Source organism: Rhineura floridana, chromosome 9 (genome assembly GCF_030035675.1).
Source record: "Rhineura floridana isolate rRhiFlo1 chromosome 9, rRhiFlo1.hap2, whole genome shotgun sequence".
Taxonomy (NCBI): Eukaryota; Metazoa; Chordata; class Lepidosauria; order Squamata; family Rhineuridae; genus Rhineura; species Rhineura floridana.
This window is the reverse complement of record NC_084488.1, coordinates 29,895,471-29,917,437: the sequence shown is the minus strand read 5'-3', so window position 1 is coordinate 29,917,437 and position 21,967 is coordinate 29,895,471. Positions and strand designations below refer to the sequence as shown.

Genomic DNA, 21,967 nt, shown 5'->3' with positions numbered 1-21,967 from the left:
TCTGGGAGGAAGGGTGGGATATAAATTTAATAAATACCTGAGTCTTGGCTCGAATCCATAGTTATCCCTATATTTAAAAAAGGGAACAATGAGGACCCAGCAAATTACCGCCCAATTAGCCTCCTCTCCGTTATTGGCAAATTATATGCCTGCTACTTAAAAGAGAGACTCTCATCTTGGTTGGAGGAGGACAATATCCTTGGAAAGGAGCAGGCAGCTTTCCGGAAAGGTAGGTCTGGGATAGAGCACTGTGTGATTTTAAATCACTTAGCTGAAAAATACAAGAACCGCTGGGGTAATGGCCTGTTTGTTGCCTTTGTCGACTTGAAATCGGCTTTTGATTCCATCCCTAGGGAGATACTATGGGCGAAATTCGCAAAATCTACGATTGACAAGAGACTCCTCTTCTTAATTAGCCGTCTGCACCACCACACATCCTTTCGTGTTAGATGTAGTCGTGAAGGACATCTCACAAACCCCATTACTACAACTAAAGGAGTCAGACAAGGCTGCATACTATTTAATTTTTTCATGAATGATCTGTCCCTTTATTGTCAATCCCCGGACTTCCACCCCCCTAAGTTAGCGAACCTGCATTGTCCTCTGTTATTGTATGCAGATGACGCTGTTCTCCTTTCTGTTTCTAAAGTAGGACTCAAACGCCTAACAAAAGCTTTTATGAGTTTCTGTCATGATAACAAACTATCTATAAACTTTTCCAAAACTAAGATCTTAGCTTTTGCCAAGCACTCTCCTGCTCACATATGGACAATCAATACCCATAAAATAGAACAGGTTTCTAATTTCAAATATCTTGGTATACTATTTCATTCCTCTCTGTCCTGGACTCCCCATATCCGAGGGGCTATTTCTATTGCTCGCAACTCAGCCAGTGGTATTCGAAGGTTCTTCTTCACTAAAGGAGGACAATACATTTCGGCAGCCCTAAAGGTTTTTAGATCCAAAACTATTTCTCAACTTCTCTACCGGGTACCTTTATGGATTGGCGCTTTCAACTCTTCTGTGGAGGCAGTTCTCTCCTTGTTTCTCAGACAAATCTTTGGTGTTCCCAGGTGCGTTCCTGCGGCGGTTCTTAGGTTAGAATCCGGCCTAGTCTCACTTGAGTCTCAAGCGTGGATGGCTGCCCTAAATTTCTGGCTTAAAATGTCTTATGAAAAATCCACTGGCTATCTCCCTTTACTCTGGGAAGACTCTTTTACCTCAAAATGGGCCCTAACGTTTACAAACTACCTTGCAAGTATTGGCCTCTCAATTGAACATCTGATGTCCCACGCTCCAGAGACAGTTAAACTTTCTATCCGGACTCGTATCAGTGATATGGACTTCCAACGTTCCATTACCGCAGCCACCTCGACCTGTTCTCCTACTCACTTTGGTCTGAGCTTTGCGCCTATGCTCAGTGCCCCTTATCTGGAAACTCTCACGATCCCCAAATATCATCTAGCCTTTACAAAGGCTAGATTTAACTGTCTTACCTCTGCCTTACTTGAAGGGAGATTTAAACGTATCCCGTATGCAAACCGATTATGCCTTTGCGGTGTCAGCGCCATAGAAACTCTCTCTCATGTCATCTTTGAGTGCACCCTATATGATGATATTCGCTCCAAATTCATAACCCCCATCATAAATAAATACCCCTACAAACCGCTTGACTGTTTACTTTTACATCTTTTGTCAGCGGCTAATAAGGATACTATCATGCCAGTCACTAAATACATTTTCGCGGCCCAATCAATACGGAGGGCATCTATCCCTTCAGAAGCTTCCGCTACCTTATTGTAACTGTTTCCCTTGTTACTCTATTGTTTTATTGTTTTAACATGACTGCATCTTTGTAACCTCTTGTTATAAATGTACGTAGTTTTATTTATAAATGTTTTTGGTCTATGACTGTATCAATAAAGATTGATTGATTGATTGATTGATTGAATTTAATAAATAAATAAATTTCAGTTTCTCTCAGTTTCCCAACCTTAACTTCAGTTCTCTACATTTCCACATCATTTTGTGTTTAAAAAAAGAAAAAAAAGTGCTCATGAAAATTCATCAGCATCTCCTCATATACACATTTTTGTATGAAATCTTTCCTAATATACACATTTTTGCAAAGCAATCTTCCCTAATATAATGCATTTTAATGCTATTTTTACTAATATATGCATATGCTAAGCAGCATCAGGTCTTGTCAGTGCCTGGATGGGAGACCGCCTGGGAACCATATGTAAGCCGCCTTGGGTTTCCATCATGAAAAGAAAGGCGGGGTATAAATAAATAAAATAAACAAATAATTTTTATGCATGCTTTCCCCTAGTACTTGCAATTTTGTATGCATTTCTTGCTGGATTAGAGAAGTCCAAATTTTGAAGGATGGCTGCTTTGTTTGCTTATTGCTCCGGACAGTGTGAATTAGTTAGGTTCACCTTTAAATGTGAACTGAATCAAATTTCTCCCCCATCCCTGCTGGGAGACAAAGTGTTAGCAATGTGCTCAAGTTCCCCTGTGTGCTCAGGAGACAATTTTTTTGCAAGTGCTCCCCCTTTGTGCAAAGTCTGTTGTGCAAAGTCATATCATTGGTCCATCTTGCTCAGTCAGTATCATGTACACTGACTAGCAGTAGCTCTGCAGGGGTTTAGACAGGGAGTCTTTCCCAGCCCTACCTGGAAATGCCAGGGATTGAATCTGGGATTTTCTGCATGCAAAGCAGACACTACTTCTGAGCTCTCATGGCAGCTATCTATTTTTTAAAGATTTCCCTTCCTGTTGAAGTAAATGGGAGGGGAAATTTCAACGCTACATCTGATACTAGTGTGTCATCAATTAGATTATGGCTGTGGATTAAAGGTGTATAGCACGGGCCGCCAACCTGTCACCCACAGACACCAGGGCACCTGCAAATGCCTCCACTGGTACCTCCGGCAGGTAACCCAGAAACTGAGTTTTCATTTAAAAAATAAAGTAAGTCTCTAGCACTACTAGAAACAAAGTTATGGAACAAAATGTGCAGGTACTCTTCTAAATTATTTCTGTGAAATGAGCCAGCCCGGCTGCTCTCCTTTTAGTGTTTTTAGCCAATGAGTGAAGTCAGAGTTGTGACTGATAAATGACTTGGGCACCAGGCAATAGGAATCCCTGGGGTTCTAAAGAGCTGTTTTTCGGTGCCCTTTCCCTGTTTCTGTCTTTTTTCCTAATCCTTAGAATCTCAATAGTTTGCCTTTCTTTTTTCCCTAGCAACCAGGATGCATCTCTCTTATGCTGGGTTCACCTCAGATCAGATAGTACCTAGAAATTATTTTCTGCAAATAATACTACACAATAAATGTGGGTGAATATTCAAGAATCCCCCTTCCTGCTCCAAGGCAAATGTGAAAACTTTGCAAAGAGGCTTAGGCATGTTTTCTGCTTTGCAGCAGCTGAAGACCACAGACACATTAAGAATTCACTGTACAGTTAGCTTACAGTAAAATGGTATAATGCCTACTCAGAAGTAATTCTGTCTGAGTTTAATGAGGCTTACTTTCAGGAAGTGGCTGGCTACAGGATGGCTTTGGTTTAGGGTTGGCATTGGGGGAAAACAGGGTTCTTGTGCCTTTAACAGCTGTATAGCATGCAGAAATTCAACAGGTCAAGCCTTTCTAGTGTGGAAATATAATTATGGGAAAGGCTTCACCATGACTAGTTTCCAATTTTGTGTTATGCCATGCCCCCATGGCACCCATTTTGTGACTGGTTCCCCCAGCACTCTCAAAAATTGAAAAGGGCCCTCTAGTCCAAACAGGTTAGTGACCCCTGGCATATAGGAACCACTCTGTCCCATTTCAGCTATTCTACCTACTATCTTTGCCAGTGGAATGGCTATGCCAGTGGAGTATTCCAGTGGAACAATTACCCCAGTGTACTTGTCGTTGTTGTTGTTATGTGCCTTCAAATAAATTTTGACTTGCGGTGACTCTATGAATCAGCGACCTCCAATACCATCTGTTATAAACCACCCTGTTCAGATCTTGTAAGTTCAGGTCTGTGGCTTCCTTTATGGAATCAATCCATCTCTTGTTTGGCCTTCCTCATTTTCTACTCCCTTCTGTTTTTCCCAGCATTATTGTCTTTTCTAGTGAATCATGTCTTCTCATTATGTGTCCAAACTATGATAACCTCAGTTTCATCATTTTAGCTTCTAGTGATAGTTCTGGTTTAATTTATTCTAACACTCAATTATTTGTCTTTTTCACTGTCCATGGTGTCCGCAAAGCGCTCCTCCAACACCTCATTTCAAATGAGTTGATTTTCTCTTACGCACTTTCTTCACTGTCCAACTTACACATCCATACATAGGGATGGGGAATACCATGGTCTGAATGATCCTTACTTTAGTGTTCAGTGATACATCTTTGCATTTGAGAACCTCTCTAGTTCTCTCATACCTGCCCTCCCCAGTCCTAGCCTTCTAACTTCTTGACTATTGTCTCCATTTTGGTTAATGACTGTGCTGAGGTATTGATAATCCTTGACAAGTTCAATGTCCTCATTGTAAACTTTAAGGTTACATAAATCTTCTGTTGTCATCACTTTAGTCTTTTTGACATTCAGCTGTAGTCCTGCTTTTGTGCTTTCCTCTTGAACTTTCATCAGCATTCGTTTCAAAACATTACAGGTTTCAGCTAGTAGTATGGTATCATCTGCATATCTTAAATTATTGATATTTCTCCCTCCAATTTACACACCACCTTCATCTTGGTCCAATCCTGCTTTCCGTATGGTATGTTCTGCATATAGCTTACACAAGTAGGGTGATAAAATACACCTCTGTCTCACACCCTTTCCAATGGGCAACCAGTTTCTCCACATTCTGTCCTTACAGTAGCCTCTTGTCTAGAGTATAGGTTGTGCATCAGAACAATCAGATGCTGTGGCACTCGCATTTTTTTAAGGCATTCCATAGTTTTTCATGATCTACACAATCAAAGACTTTGCTGTAATCTATAAAGGACAGGGTGATTTTCTTTTGAAATTCCTTGGTCCATTCCATTATCTAAAGTATGTTTGCGATGTGATCTCCGGTGCCTCTTCCCGTTCTGAATCCGGTTGGGATGTCTGGCATTTCTCGCTCCATATATGGTAAGAGCCTTTGTTGTAGAATCTTGAGCATTACTTTGCTTGCATGCAATATTAAGGCAATAGTTCAATAATTACTGCATTCCCTGGGATCCCCTTTCTTTGGAATTGAAATGTATATTGAACAGTTCCAGTCTGTTTTCTTTTCCATATTTGGGCCATTGTTTTCTTTTCCATATTTGTTGACAGATGTTTGTCAAAAGTTTGACAGATTCAATCTCAGTGGCTTGTAGCAACTCTATTGGTATGCCTGGTGATTTGTTTCTTCCAAGAATTCTAAGAGCAGCTTTCACCTCACATTCTAAAATTTCTGGTTCTTCATCATATGATTCCTCTGTTAATGAATCTGTCATCCTTGCATCTCTTTTATAGAGTTCTTCAGTGTATTCCTTCCATCTTCCTTTTATTTCATCTCGGTCAGTCAGTGTGTTCCCCTGTTGATTATTCAACATCTCTACTCTTGGTTTATATTTAATTCTCAAATCTTTTGGAATAGGGCTCTTGTTCTACCTTTTTTGTTATCCTCTTCTATTTCTTTACAGTAATTATTGTAATAGTTCTCTTTGTCCCTACATACTAGTCACTGTATTATTGCATTTAGGGTTCTGACCGTGTTTCTATCTCCTTTTGCTCTTGCTTTTCTTCTTTCTTTAACCATTTTAAGAGTTTTGTCAGTCATCCATTGAGGTCTTTCTCTCTTTTTAACTAGAGGTATTGTCTTTTTGCATTCTTCCCTGATAATGTCTCTGACTTCACTCCATAGTTCTTCTGGTTCTCTGTCAACTAAGTTTAAAGCCTCAAACCTGTTCTTTATATGATCTTTATATTCTTCTGGGATGTTATTTAAATTGTATTTTGGCATTATGATTGCTTTGTTGTTCTTCTTTAGCTTTACTCTGATTTTTGATATTACCAGTTCATGATCTGTACCGCAGTCTGCTCCTGGTCTTGTGTTCGCAGAAAGTATGGAACTTCTTCATCTTCTGCTACCAATCAATTTGATTCCTATATTGACCATTTGGTGATGTCCATGTGTATAGTCATCTTTTTGGTTGCTCAAAAAATGTGTTTGCAAGAAACCAATTATTGGCTTTGCTGAATTCAGTAAGTCTTTCTCCTGCTTCATTTCTATCTCCTAAGCCCCATTTCCCCACAATTTCTAGTTCTTCTTTGTTCCCTACTTTTGCATTCCAGTCCCCCATGATTATAAGAACATCTTGTTTTGGTGTATGATCAATTTCTTCCTGTACTTCTGCATAAAATCTCTCCAATTCTTCTTTTTCTGTGTTTGCCGTTGGAGCGTAGACTTGGATGATGGTTATGTTAATAGGTTTCCCGTTTAATCTCATTGATATCACTCACTCAGAGCTTGCATTGTAGCTCCTAATTGCTTTTGCTACATCACTTCTCACTATTAAAGCAACCATGTTTCTTCTTAGTTTCTCATTTTCTGCATAAAATATTTTATACTTGCTTGATTCAATATGTCCCATTCCTGTCCATTTTAAGTCACTTACGCCAAGTATTGTAATGTTGATGTGTTCCATTTCTTGCCTGACAATTTCTATCTTTCCCTGGTTCATGCTTCTCACATTCCATGTTCCTATTGTGTACGTTGTATAACTCCGGACTCTCCTTTTGCATCTGTGCACATCAGCCTCTGGGCTTCCCTTTGGCTTTGACCCAGTGGTGTCATTAGTCACAGTGCTACTTGTACTTGTCTGTGGTTCTTCACCAGTAGCTCGCTGAGTGCCATCTGACCTGGGGGGTCTCATCTTCCAGCACTATCTCGTGTTGCATTTTGGATACTCTGTTCATAGGGTTTTCATAGTAAGAGGTAGTCAGAGGTGCCTTCCTCTGAGTCCGGATGCATCTTAGTCTGGTGTCTTAGCTTTGACCATTCCACCTTGGGTGACCCTGCTAGGAGTCTAGCCTCTTGGTCTAGACTCCTGATGGCATTGCTCTTAGCTTCTTCAAAACTTTCAGACCCCATCACCATGGTAAGGTGTGTATCCTAGAGGATAGTGGCTGCATATCTGTGTTTCACTGCTGTAGCAGGGCTTCTGCCAAATCCTATAACCCCTTGGCTAATAGATTTTAAGTATAAGATTCCACCCTAAAACTTGCAGCAAATAAAGGTTTTATTCTGGGACTGTACCATACACTACTTCCATAGGAAATTCAATTTAATAATAGATTTGCGTAAGGTAAGTGTGCATAGGATTGCAACCATGGTATTAAGAAATAAGTTTTGTTTGTATTCTGTATGTTTTATTTGTAGATGTGATAACTCTTGGAATGAAAATAATTATACTATATAGCATCTCACATGACCATAGAAAACAAGATCTCTATGTATATTACAAGTGTTACTGTCATTGTAATATTAACTCTTTAGAAAGTGTATGTAAACTATTTTTGCAAGATAAATGCAAATTATCATTATAATTTATAATTTAATTTTTTTAAAAACAATTCCCTAGAATGTTTCTTCCAACTTCCAAATCATTTGGGAAGGTTCTATTTCTGCAGAAGAGTCAGTATGAGGCATATTGTTTTCTGGATAACTGAAAAGGGGAGTGGAAAAGGATTTTGCTGCTGCTTGAATGTTTTTTGTGTGTGTGTGCTACAGCAGCATTCTAGAGTCCTGGCAGTTTTAACAAGTTAACAGTTTTACTGTGCAAGAAACTGTTTTAAAAATGTGAGGGTTGATTGGTGCTCTGTAGCATCTTTTAGTTCCCTATGTTTAAAATTATTCGTTTCTGGCTTTCAGATTTATATTTATAACCAGACATAGCGGTACAATATTTATACATAGAAGTTCATTGACAAATGTTGTTAGAACTTGTTTCCATGGATCTAGCGTTGTTTTTTATGAAGCCTAACTCATTTACTCTCAGATGTTCTGGGGCCTGTGTATTCTATCGACAACATTGCCTCTCACTGTCCTGGGATTTCAGTGTTATTGATCATAATGATGCTTGTTTCTCACTAATGTTGCCAGTTGGATGCCACACCTTAGCCTGTGCATACTTAATGCTAGTAACGAACTCTACATCTTGTACTTCTTGAGAAATCATATCACATATGGAGGCACATCCCTGTCTCTCAAACTAGAAACTCCTGCTTTCCTGTACAAACTCCTCTCTTCTAGAGAAGAACTTTGAGTCAGCATTCATGGTCAGAACGTTGCTTATTCTGATTGGACCAATTTGTCGACCAAACCTTGCAATGTCTTTCAAGATCTCAAGTTTAATGTGGATTTGAAGCCACTTGTGGCTCTATTTTTTTGTGTGGTATCCATATAACATTATCAAAGTGACAGTCCACACTTTCCCCCCAAAAATTCAATTTTTCCCAATCCTCAGATAATCTGGGGAAGAAAATAAGGGAAGAAAATTCAATGTAAAATCTCAAGTTACCCAACTGTGAATGCACTGAAGTACACTGTGTGGGTGCTTATGTGTTTTTTTAAAACATGTGTAGTGATATTTTGCGGGTGCTATCTATTACCACACTCCCACTTCCATTTTTTCCTATCAGCCCAAAGGAAAGGTTAGTGCCAGAATGTGAAACACCAAAATTGGATCTAATGTTATTGTATCCACTGCAACTGGAGCCTGCTTCAGCAGGCCTTAAGCTGCGCAACTGGCTTAACTCTACCCTACCTGGAGATGCCAGGGATTGAACCTGGGGCCTTCTGTATGTGAGGCATATGCTCTACTGCTGAGCTATGGCCCTTCCCCATGCTCTTTTTCCGAGGTAGCTGCTTTCAGGTCAGGTTCAAGTTCTTTTGTTAATTCACAAAGCCCTAGATAACTTGGCCCTTCCTTAAGGTGTGCCTGTTTCCTTGTTTCCACCTTGAGCACTGAGCTCTTTTGATGGGGCAGTTATGGTGGTTCCCCCACACTCCTGAGGTATGGTCACCCTTTACTAGGGACCCAGCCTTTAGTCCAGCAGACCCCTGTGGAACTATTTGCCAGGAGAAGTCCTCCAGGAGTCATCCCTGTCTTTTAAAAATATATATTTGTAAAACTGTTGCTCAGACCAGCCTTTGAAATGTGATTTTTAAATATGAGCCAGTATTTATTGATGTTATTGTAATATTATACCGCATCTTGTTTTATTTTTATGGAAGTGTGGTACATACATCTTTAAATAAATAAAATATTAAGCTCCTGTCTGGAAGCACCTTGCATCATGTGGCACATGCAGAACCAATGCACCCCAGTTACGGGGGAAAGCTTTGTGAATATTAGTCCAAAATGTACTAAAAAGGGGGAATATAAATCTCTAAAATAAAATTATGTACAACTTTAAACACTTTACCCACTGAAGGAGTGATTACTGTCCATCTTATTTAAAATGGAACGAAAGTTTCCAACCCATAAGAAGAGATTTAAAGGGAAAGAAAACTATTCTTTGCGTTAAGGCTCAACAGCTGGACGATGCTTCTCAGTCGTCTCGGGGCTCCCGAGGACAGGCATGCTAAGACTGACTTCCATCTTAACCACTCCAAGCGAGAGGAAACGATTTGTGACACCAATAAGAGAAAAAGCTTTACTACCACGGCGTACTGATTGGCGGAAAAGATTGCCCGCCTTTGCGCATAGTTCTGGAAGTGGGACCTAATCGTCAAGAGAGCCAGTCAGGATAAAGGAGGGAGGCGGAGACAGAGAAGTGGCATTCTTGTTGACGAATTAGCTGCTGAAATGTTTGTTCCTGTTTGAGAGAAACATGCCAATGAGGAATGTGTTGAGGCGGGAGGAAGAAGGAGCTGGGCTACCGAATTATCGGGAGAGGGAAGGAGTCGGGATAAAGCCTGAAAGAGACGCAGCCGAAGATTTAAGTCATTAATCGGCCCCTGTCGAGCGAAATCCTTTAAGGGGGCTGCAATAGGAGATGTCGCGTCGTTGTGAGGGAGGGCAGTGATGTTCGATAGTATGAAGTGCTTTTAGGGGTGACGGCGAAAGTGTGGGCTAATTCTGAAACATTCACCAACCAGAACGAGAAGAAAGCGCCTTAGATTGGAGGAGGAGCGCCACAGCAGCAGGTAAGTAAACCTTACTGCCAAGAAATGGGGATTGTGGTCGAGCGCTACTCGCGCAATGGGGGGGGGGGACGCGAGAGGGAAGCTTGGTCAACCTGCTTCTCAGTCCCAACGGAAATGGAACGCCTGGGATAACTGAGGAGGCCGCCCCCGCGGGACCCGCTCTGTAAACAAGAGGCGGCACGAGCTAAGCCTTGGCGCCAGCCAGCAGCGGAGGCAGCCTGCCTTACTACTGAGCCGCTTTTGTTTATAGCCGAGGGGTGTGTGTGTGTAGTGGGTGCGTTCTCGGTGGCTATTATCTCTTCGTTCTCTCCACCCTAATTGTCCCCATAGAAACCAAGGAGAGGGGCGGGCTCTCGTCCACGGCACACACACGCTTTCTATCTCCCTTTCTTACCCCCCCCCGCAGAGATAGGATCTCCGTTGGCCAATGTACCCCCATGTGGCGCCCTAGATTTCCTTAGGCTAGCCCGAGTGCTTGTTCATCCCTAATACCTCGAGGGTATTGCGTGGAGGAAAGGCTGCTAAAACGACACCTTCTTGCATGACTGGCCTCTTCTCTCCCTGTTGCATCTCGGGGAAGCCGGGGGCGGCAAAAAAGAGACGCGGTAGCCTCTGGGGCAAATGTTTGTGCGTGGAAATGGCTTCACTGGCTACGAGCATTTAAAAAAAGCCTTCCGCCTGGCCAGACTGAACCCTTGCTCTTTTCTGCTTTGAGAGAGGCACGCAGGCAGCTAACTTTCTTGTAACTGATGCTCATATCGCTTCTCTCTCTCTCTCCTCTCTCTCTCTGAAGGCGGGGACGCAGACTCCCTTCCTCCAAACGTGAAGATGTGGGTGTGACCTTTCCTCAGCTCCCAATATGCTCCCCGTAGTTCAAGCTGCAGTTATTTTGCCTGAGGCCAGCCACTCCCAAATGGTGGCTTGAAGGAGTCTCAGTTTGAGCTGAGTTAGAGTTGCCAGTTAGGTAGTACGTGCAAAGCCAAGGGGATGACTGATGGCAGGTTACTGTTGCTCAAAGGAGGAACACGGAGTGAGCACTTAAATACACGTAATTTAGTAGTAGATAATTTGCCTTGCATGCACAAGGTCTAGGTTCAATCAGTGGTGTCTCCAGGTAGGCCATGGAAAAGCTCCTGTCTGGGGAGCTGTTTCCAGTCTGAGTAGTAGATGGGTCTGACTCCATATAAGGCAGCTTCCTGTGTACACATATGATGAGAGAACAAGGGCTGTTTAGATGAGAACTGGAACAAGTGAGACAACGGGCGTTTATTAGGCTGGCTTGCTCTGTCTTATTATATAGGCCAACATGGCTACTAAAATTCTGTTAAAAAGTTGATGGATCCCTGCTTCGGAGTTATAGTACACAATTACTGCTTGAAAAAAATGCAGTGGAACTTTTTGGCAGGGAACTGCTTTATTTGGGGCTGTGTCTGTGATCTAAACGTGCAAGTATACTACTTCTGAAATTAAGAATAAAACTGTCTTAAACACAAACCCACTTCTGGATATACGTTTCTGATCAGCTGTGGTGGTAGGCTAAAGAGCATTATTGCTTGCTCAATGGGTTTCTGGAAATAAACATTCTAATGTACTATCAAGCCTCATGACAGTCAAAGGGAATGTAATGCACCTTTAGAAAGGATGCCTTGAAGATTTCCAAATATGGGCTTGAGAATCTTATTTTGAATTAGAATTAACTATCACTGATCTCATAGCTGTGAGATTACTGCGTGGTGGATAGTGGGGGCTTGTTTCTTGATACTTGTACAACTTGTACACAAATAGGAATGGTAATATGTTGATTATTATTTGTGTCAGAGGTCTTCTTAGGAATGCTTATATGATGTTCAGACATGGTGGGTAAACATAGATCAAAGGAGTGGGATTCAGAGATGTGATGTGTTTCCTTGTTGCTAGGTCCTGGCATCCCTTGGCTAGGAAAGCAAGTATTTTCTTGAAGCTGCTGGGTTTTGTTTTTTCTAAGGTCTGGAGTAAAGCGTTCTCATCTCGGGAAGTCAGATTACACAACCCAGATGCAAACTTTATGTCCATTGTTTTCAGGTCATATAAGTGGCACACTTTCTTTTTCTCCCCTGGTATTTTGAAATTTCACATGTTTGCATTGGAGAGCAGAAGCCCATTTCCTGCCCCCTCCCTATCTGCAAGTGAGATGTCCTTTTTTTGTTTTGCCTTCCTCAGTTTGCTGGGGTTTTCAGTGCACTGATTACTTCAGGAAGAAGTAACATCTATCCCTTAGAAGCTGAAGAAAATATAATTTACATGATGAAGAAGCAGCTTTGTCTGTGATACACTGCAGAAGCAGTTTAATTCCTTGAACAGGAGGAGTGATTATCGAGCAATAAATTATTAAATTTTGAGCATGTTGTGCTACAAGCAGTGGCAAGATGACATAAGAACAATCCAGGCTTACAAATCTAAAACAAATCAGCTAAACAATAAACCTGCTACGGTAAGATGGCATTACGAGAGGCAGGAACTGGTTCGTACTCCTGTTGACTTTTGTTTCCACAAGAATGTTACTATATTGCCGTGCTTCTACTGCTATTGTAACATAGGTTAGTTATGTAGAAATATTTCAGAATCTCCACAAAAGGTTATAGAGCAAGAGTGGAAAACTGCAGAGATGCTTATCTTGTCCTCCTGCTGCTGTTTTTGGATGCGGGGGTGGGACTACTGTAGATTAAAACTACAACTTGTTCTCTTTAACGTTAACTGATACAGATGTGTTGTTTCCTTAATTTCGCTTTGCTTCTCATCTATTTCATTGTCAATTGTAGGAAGGGAAAGACTACTTGTTTTGATTATTTTTAGAAATTTGAGTAATTAAAAAAAGTTAACAGCACATAGTTAATAAGGCTCAAATGAAGGAGTACCTAAAGAATAACAGATATATTGCTGCTATCTTCTGATTTCAAACTAGTTATCTAATTCTTAATTTTTAAAAAAATGATATATCTCCAGTTATCTTATTTTAAAATTTAGAAGCAAACAGTACTAGGGCTCCTAGTATTTTACATCATAATAATGGCTTCTGGGATATTGCCATCTTGATTGGACTGCTTTGGAAAAGCTGTTTAATAGAGAATTCACTAATAGGCAAAAAACCTTGTGGTTTAAGAATGTACCTATAGCCAACAGATATTTCTATAAACTTTAAAAGCAGGAGAGTTGGACAGCTATAGTGAATGCATCAGGGGAGCAGGAGACCTGACCTCCTCTCTGAGATATTGGACAGCCCTACAAAGTTGTCAAAATGCAAACACAATTTGGGTTGGTCTTTCACAGTCCAATCCACTTCCTATGTAGCTTGGAAGAATTTGGTAACATGTGCCTCTGAGCATATGCTGAGTGGTGGCAACACTTGCCATCTCCAAAGATAGAGAATTAAATTTTTGTATATTTGTTGGTGTTTTTCTTTTCTTTGCTTCTTTTCTGTGTTACTACTGTTTCTACAGTTCATCCTAGAAATCTGTGTCAAATTTATTTTTATTAATTTCAAAGCCTTTTTATTAGTCAATGTCATATGATGGTGAAGACAGCCATTTGTGTTTCAAACTGGAGGTTATGTTCTATTTCTGTTTTGGGTGCATTAACAGTTGAATCTGAAACTGCACTTTGATGTAAATTCAGACTGATTACAGTTGCTACTTAAGCAATGAATCTAGATGTTGGGAAAAATGAACTTGGCCTGCCCAAGATTCAGCCTGCTAAGCTTAAACCACTCCATTTAAGGAAAGGTGGGCATGGTCAATTAAAAACATAGAGCACACCTAGAAGTTCACTAGAAATTCACAATTCAAATATATTTCACGTCCCACTGTTTTATCTTGTGCAAACTGAGACACTTCTCATGTTCATTGGAAACTATTCTGCAGAATAGTGCCATTATTCCACAGTTGTTTTTGGAGTTGTTTTAGCATTGCAAAATGTTGCTGTACTTCATATATTCACAGAAACAGAGGCAAAAGAAAATGATTTACTCTAGGAAACTTTGCTTAAATTGCCAAGTAAATCAAACATATTTAAAGTGACTATCTGGACTCTATCAACTGTCTTAATAATGTTGCTTCCTCTCTGCTAAAACAAGACCAGCACAGCACATGTCTTGTTTCTGTTATTTGCTGATTGCAGGTGTTGCCACCACTCATCATGTGCTCAGAGGTACATGTTACCAAATTCTTCCAAGCTACACAGAAAGTGTTGGACTGTGAAAGACCAACCCAAATTGTGTCTGCATTTTTACAACTTCGTTGGGCAGTACAATATCTCAGAGAGGTGGTCAGGTCTCCTTCTCCTGTGGTGCATTCACTATAGCTGCCCAATTTTCCTACTTTTTAAAGTTAGATAGAAATGTCTGTTGGCTATAGGTACGTTCTTAAACCACAAGGTGTTTTTTTTTGCCTGTCAGTGAATTTCTCTGCTTTTTAATCCTGGAGGTAAGAAATAGGATCCTGCGCAAGTTTGCTGGGAATGGATTGATCATTTGCATGCTTATTGAATTCAGTAAGATTTACTTCTGTGCGATCATGCTTAGGATAGGTAAAACTGACCATGGGGGGGAGGAGGGGAGGCAGGGAGGGCTGGGGTGGGCAGGGGAGGGATGGAGGAAGGGAGAGGAGAGGGGAAGGAGGAGAAAGGCAGGTCTGATCATTTGGGTATTTATTTGAGTGCAATGGGATTTACTCCCATGCAGTCATGGTTAGGATAGGTAAAACTAGGAAGAGGAGAGGGAAGGGAGGGGAAGGGAAGGGGAAGGAGGGGATTGGAAGAGGAGGGGCAAAGGAAGGGGGAGGGAAGGGGCAAAAGGGAGATGATGGGAGGGAGGAGGAGGGTAGGGTAGGTTTTTTTCATTTGCATGCTTATTCAGTTCAATGGGATTTACTCCCATGCAATCATGCTTAAGATAGGTAAAACTGACTGTGGGGGAGGGGGAGGAGGAGGGAGAAGGAGGGAATTGGGAGGGGATGGGGAGGAGGAAGGGGATGGGAGAGGAGGGGGGAGGGCAGGTTTGATCTTTTGTGTGCTTTTTGAGTTTAGTGGGATTTACTCCTTTACAATCATGCATAGGATAGGTGAAACTGACCTGGGGGGGCTGGGAAGGGGGGAGGAGGGCTGGGAGGGGAGGGTGAGGGCAGGGAGGGGAGGGGGAGAGGAGGAGTTTGTGTGGGTGGACAGGCAGGCAGAGGGGTAGCCCCTTTTCTTTCCAAAAGGAAAACATTGTGAACATTGTCATTGTTTTTCTGGGTTTTCCCCACCTTTTTATTCTACAGTAGGCACATGTAGCCTCCCATCCAAATTTAAACCAAATCTATCCCTGGCCACATCTACACCAGACCTTTATTCCACATTACACAGTCATGGCTTTCTCCAAAGAATCCTGGGAAGTGTAGTTAGTGAAAGGTGCTGAGAGTTGCTAGGAGATGCCCTGTTCCCCTCACAGAGCTTCAATCAGAGTGGCTGACTGTTAAACCACTCTGGCCGCTGGAGCTTTGTCAGGGGAATAGGTGTCTCCTCTAAGCAGCCTTCACAAACTACACTTCCCAGGATTCTTCCAAGCCATGACTGTCTCAAGTGACATAAACTTCGGATGTGGGTGTGGCCCCTTGATTAGGCAAGCCAAGCAGCTGTGAGTCTGGCTTTTAGAATACTGATAGTTGGTTCTTACTAAGCATGCCCAGCCTTATCACTCCAATGCTAAATTTCTTAAATTAATTAAAAATCAGCCAGGCATGTTTTTTAACTTTTAAACTTCAGAAGATGAAGGTCAGTATAGGGCAAGGTCAGTAATAGGCTTACAGGTACTCTGTGAACATGGTTGATTTCTAATGAATTTCAACACATTATGAGACCACTGACAAAAAAAAGTCCAACAGGGGTCTGGATTTTTTTCCTCTTGTTTTCTCAGTGTTTCTGAGTTCAGGACTATGTTTTTTAAGGTTTTGTTTTAAAATGAGCTTATGGGAAGCATCAGGATGACATGGGGGGTATTTTCAGTTTAACACTGCTGAATGGGAAAAGTCCATGCTGGCTGTAGTATACAGCCACTCTCATGGCTGTATAATATGCATGTAGTTAAGAGCTGTAGTGTGTCTTTCACATGATGAATCCTCCATTGGAACTGCTGTTACTTCATGGAATCCTTGGCGTGTGAAATGTATTCATTTTCATTTGTAAGGTGCACCATAACATAAAGTTCTGTAGGCTGCCAACAATAAGTAATAAAAAGTGAAATACAAAATAAAATATAAACCATAAACTACATAATGCAACAAATACTCACTGCACTCCCTAAATTAAAATGCAGATTTAAAAACTGAGAGCGCCAGACTACATGACTTTATATAAAAGACATAGGCGAACAGAAAGGTCTTTACCAGGCATTGGAATGACCACAGAGATGGCACTAAGTGAGCCTCCTTGAGAATACTGTTTCATAACTAGGGTGCCACTGCTGAAAAGGCCCTCTTTGTGGTGGTTGTCTGCCTCAACTTCATTCAGCAGGGGCACCTGGAGCAGGCCTCTATACCAATGACACTGTTATAATGCCCATATTATCAGATTATGAGGTATAGCTGATGCCGTGTTTAGCTCTGGCACAGTGAAAGGGACACCACAAGCAACAATATTTGCTGTATGTATATATGCTGTGTGACTCTCTTTAACAAAAATGATTTAAAAGAAGTTTTGTGTCTGAAATTGCATCAGTTCCTAGGGAATGTTGAAGGTAAAAGTGGGGCTGTATGAACAAATTCACATGATGAATATATTTTATTGCTGTACTGCTCCCTGTAATTGATTGATTTTGAGTTGGGCGGTATTGCTGGTTCATTAACGATGGGGTATTTTGTAAGATGGGGTATCTTGTATTTTGTAGAAACTGTCTTGTACTTTTTAAAAGTTGTTACTGTATAAGCCACATGGAGGGAGTTCTCCTTGTGAAGGCAACCTATAAATATTTTACATAGGTAAAATCATGCAGTGGCCTGCTTGCACTTCCTAATGATGCTGTATTGTGGATTTTGAGCAATAAATGTGGGAGCTATTTAAAATGCTTGATAATAATCTGTCTTTCTATAAAACTGTTCCCAGACTGGTCGTTTACTTTACCTATTTTAATCCTGCACCTGTTTACAGTTCTGAAATCTAGAATTGTTTTTCCAATTTTTTCTTCTAAAAAACCCAGTCCTTATTCTCCCTTGTATTCCCTAGCCCGCTAATGTTGTCCATACACAGTATTATTGTACTGTGTAATCACCTGTCAATTTTGCTGTATTCAGTTACTTCAAACACCTTCCCACATTGGCATGGGCTTCATGTTTGGAAGCTCAAAAGGATAAGGGCTTGGTAGTTGCAAGGAGAATATGTATAATATTCTCTTCAGTTTTTTTCCAACAGGACTTCTCCTTTCAAATGGAATGTGATGATTTATCCCAAGAATGGGGAACCTTTTTGACCTGGTGGGCCAGATCATCATCTGTCCCCAACCCCATGGGCCAGTTTTGAAAGGTGGGTGAGACAAGTCCCTTGTGCAGCCCTTCCCAAGTACCTTAACGTTGCTGGTTGTCTGGTGCTCTTTGCTCAGCAAACTGCTTTCTGCAGGGAATGGCTGTGCAATTGAGATCTCCACACCTGATGTCAAGAGGGTGTAGTTTTGAGAAAATGGCATCACCCCTGCCAGGTTAAATTTGGCCTGTGGCTGAAGGTTTCCCACCCTTGTTTTATCTAGTCCAAATATGAGATTTAGGGAATTTATATCCTGCCTTTCTACAAGTAGCCCTCAAGGGACTTAAATACAGAAATTTAAAAGCAATAGAAAAATAAATACGTCACTAAAAAATTACCATCTGAAAGCATGTCTGAAGGTTGCCAGAAAGCATGAGAGTGCCCCAGCTGCAATGTGGGAACACGTTTTGTGATCAGATGAGACCAAGAGCTTTTTGGCCAAAACTCAAAGCGCTATGTGTGGCGCAAACCTAACACTACCCATGCCTCAAGACACACCATCCCTAGAGTGAAGTATGGTAGGCAGGATCATGCTGTGGGGATGCTTCACATCAGCAGGACAGTGATCTCAAGCACAAGGCCAAAGCAACACTGGAGTGGCTCAAGAACAAAAAGGCGAATGTCCTACAGTGGCCCAGTCAAAGTCGTGATCTCAATCCTATTGAGAATCTCTTTGAAAATTGCGGTCCACAAGTGACGTCCAACCAGCCTGAGTGACCTGGAGTGAATTTGCCAAGAAGAATGTGCCAAAATTCTTCCGACACTGTGCAAAGCTGTTACATACAGTACCTACCCCAAAAGACTTAAAGCTGTTACTGCAGAGAAAGGTGGCTGTACCAAATATTAATGTGTGGGGCCTGAATACTTATGCAAACTACATGTTTCAGTTTTTTGTTTCTTACAAACATTTTGCAACATAAAACCAGTGTCGCCTCATTGATTTTGAGTTTCAGTGTTTCAAAATAAAATATCATACAGAACGAAATTACAATGTACCATTTGTAATTCAGTAATTGGTCAGGGGTCTGATTACTTTTGCAAGGCATTGTATGTAGTTTGCCAGGTGCTAACCCACCTCCTGTGTGGGGACTTATCTAGAGCTGCAAAAACATGGGTGGTGGACCATATGTCATTTGCTGCAAATTATTCAGGCCCTCACAGGTACCTTCAAATCCATAGGCTAACGCCTTAATGTGTTGGTCATATAGCTATATTGCAAGTCTTAAGTATACATGGATGAAAAGGAGATTGCAGTTCTAGATGTGCCAGTATTAATTAAAGTAAGCTCAAATTACAGTCCCCCTACCTTAGCTTTTGCATTGCAAGGATATGGGCATGGGTTGGGGGGCATGGCCACTCTTGCCTGGATTTCTCCACCATGTCTGTCTTCCTCTCTCTTTCTGTCTGAGGAGAGCAGACTGGCTCCCAGCTTTGCATTGCTTGATTTATTCAGGGTGTCTATCCGTTTATGGTATGTCCCTAGGCAAGATATTTCTTGAACTCGCTGCCTGCCCTCTCCCTTTCCCTTTTACTTGTTCTGGTCAGCTGTTCCTACCTGTCAATTAGAGTCTCCTGCTACACACCAAGGACTCCAACTGCCTTAGTCTACGTGCTCTTGGTAAGGGAACTTTTCCTGCTAAATGGAATAGGTTCACCAACTGCTTTAAAACTTGCTTCTATCTGGGGTGATGTCATGATCCCAGAACCTTGAAGAACCCTGCCTTCAAGGTGTGCACATCTTGAATCTCAAGCAGAAGAGGGTTGTCCAACTCAAATGACCATTGGGAACAGAGGAAAGCTTTGGGTTGGAAGCCCTGCTGCAGTTGCTCAAATCACAGGGTGAAGGGTTCCAGACTTTTTTTGGTGATAGATCCCTTTGTTACTGTTCTTGGGAGGCTGTGGAGGGCATGATTGGCTTGTATTTCATTATGAGCACTCTACCTTTCCATCATGAGACTTCAGTTTTAGTCTTGTGTATAAAAGCTTGCATAAGACATAGCAGATCTGGAGTACTTATCCTTCCAGCTGTTCTACAGTTAAATGGGAACTGTAAGGGCTTGTCCACAAGTTTACTTATGGATTGCGAATATTTTCCCACATGTGATTATCATGGTTTGCTTGTGAGCTCCTTCTGCTCGCATTGTTTCCTGCCTCTCACTGCAGCTGACAGGGACCATCATGGGCTGAATAGTCTTTATGGGTGGTATGTAACCTTCTAGAGTGTTCTGGGAGGAGAAGTCTCTGGGAAATATCCATGGTGGTAGACAGTGATATCAAGGACGCCATTAAATTTCTGAGTCTGCATGAAACTGTGTTCTTTAAATTTGGGTCCTCAGATGTTGTTGGACTACAACTCCCATAATGCTGACCATTTGCTATATTGACTGGGAATGATGGGGGTTGTAGTCCAACAACATCAGGGGACCCAAGGTTGAAAATCCAACTGCTCTAGAGGACTCAGGATAATACCTAAATTTGTACCTTCTACAAGTCCTGTCATTACAGCTTGTGAGAAAGTAGGTGGGAAGCACTTATACAGTAACGACATATGCAGCTGGAATTTATTGGATTATTCCTTGCTGCTTGGATAAACTGCATAACTTGATTTCATGGAGTGATATCCATCTAAATCACACTACAAGTTGACCCATTGAAATCAGTGGACCTACTCTGTTTGATTAGCATTGGTTGTCATCCAAAATTCTTAAGTCTATTGTCTGGATTACTTAGCTGAGAGGAATTTTAAGGATGTTTACTGTAGTCAGTGATATTAAGGAGACCATTACATTTCAGAGGCTTCATGAAACAGTGATGTAAACTTGACATCCGCATTCATTTCAGTGGAGCTTGTGTAGGATACGTTCCTAATGGATTCTGTGCAAAATAATCCAAACAAAAATCGTAAAATCTGGTCTCTCCCTGTGATATTTTCAATGGAAAGCTTTCTCACTCAAAATGAATTGGGAATTGCCATTTGAGACTAGTTTAGAATGGCCCCATTCCGTATTACAAAATGCATATTACTAAAGCTTTGTGGACTGTTTCTGCTCTTGCCTGTCTTATGTGTCCCGAAAGCAGATTTTATCTTGTTCTTCTGGACAACTCTTATCAGGAAGTAGAATCAATTGTGCATAAAATGTGGAGGATGATTAAGAGGGAGTGGGCTTCCCATGTTTGACTGGTTTCCCATTGTTTACAGCTAAAAGGAAACCAGTAAATTCTTGTATCAGAACAGTGATAAAACTTGTTTTGAGTACAGTTTTATTTACATCTGGAGTCTTTCATACTATGATAACTAACAATATTCTGCTTTTTAGAACTAAAAGAGATGTAGGCCCTGTTGTTGCATGTTGAGACTTGAATTGTCATGAGCAGTTAAAATGTGTTTGAATGTGAAATCAGTAAGTCTTAAACATTTAAAATATTTGCTGTACCTCTTAGTTAGGGAAGGGGAACAGGGGAAAACCCTGCAGCTTTAAGCAAGTTAAAACAAGTAAGCAACTGACATGGAGTCTGAAACATGCTTTCCAATGAATCACTAATGAGGGATGCTTTAAAAAATTAGGTGTTACTGATTTGCTTGTAGTCTGGATTGGCTTTCTTGAATAATTATAGCTATTCAGTTATTAATTTTAAGATGTATGCCTTTCTCAGAGGCTGGAGGAAAAAATCTATATAGTTACCTGTATTTAGTATTCACTAAGAGGCAAAAAACCTTGCGGTTTAAGAGCGTACCTATAGCCCACAGCTATTTCTGTCAAACTTTAAAAAGCAGGGAAATTGGGCAGCTATAGTGAATGCACCAGGGGAGCAGGACTCCTGACCTCTTCTCTGAAATATTGTACTGCCCTACAAATTGGTCAAAATGTAAACACCATTTGGGTTGGTCTTTCACAGTCCAATCCACTTGCTGTGTAGCTTGGAAGAATTTGGTAACATGTTCCTCTGAGCATATGGTGAGTGGTGGCAACACCTGCAATCAGCCCAAATAATAGAAAGAAGAGTCCTCTGGTGCATTCACTATAGCTGCCCAATTTCCCTGCTTTTTAAAGTTTGATAGAAATAGCTGTGGGCTATAGGTACTGTTGGGCTGTTGACCCATAGGCATTACTGTCTCTAGTTGTTTTCCATAAAGCCTGCAAGTTTGGAGAAGTAACTGTTATCTCCTGGCCTGAGAGAGAGCAGACATCCAAGGCCAGCGGTTGTCATGGTAACGTGAGATAGCAACTGGGAAAGTTCTAACAGAGTCTGTAAGTTGTG

The 21,967-nt window shown here is 41.3% G+C and overlaps 1 protein-coding gene across 1 annotated transcript in view; it reads left to right on the top strand.

Annotated features, from left to right (window-relative positions):
- The first annotated feature begins 10,099 nt into the window (after positions 1–10,099).
- The window catches only part of FRYL (FRY like transcription coactivator), a 332,614-nt gene continuing 320,746 nt past the window's right edge, over positions 10,100–21,967 (top strand). The window contains exon 1 of the mRNA XM_061583298.1: positions 10,100–10,183. The gene's annotated coding sequence lies outside the window, so the exon portion shown is untranslated. The remainder of the gene's footprint in view (positions 10,184–21,967) is intronic.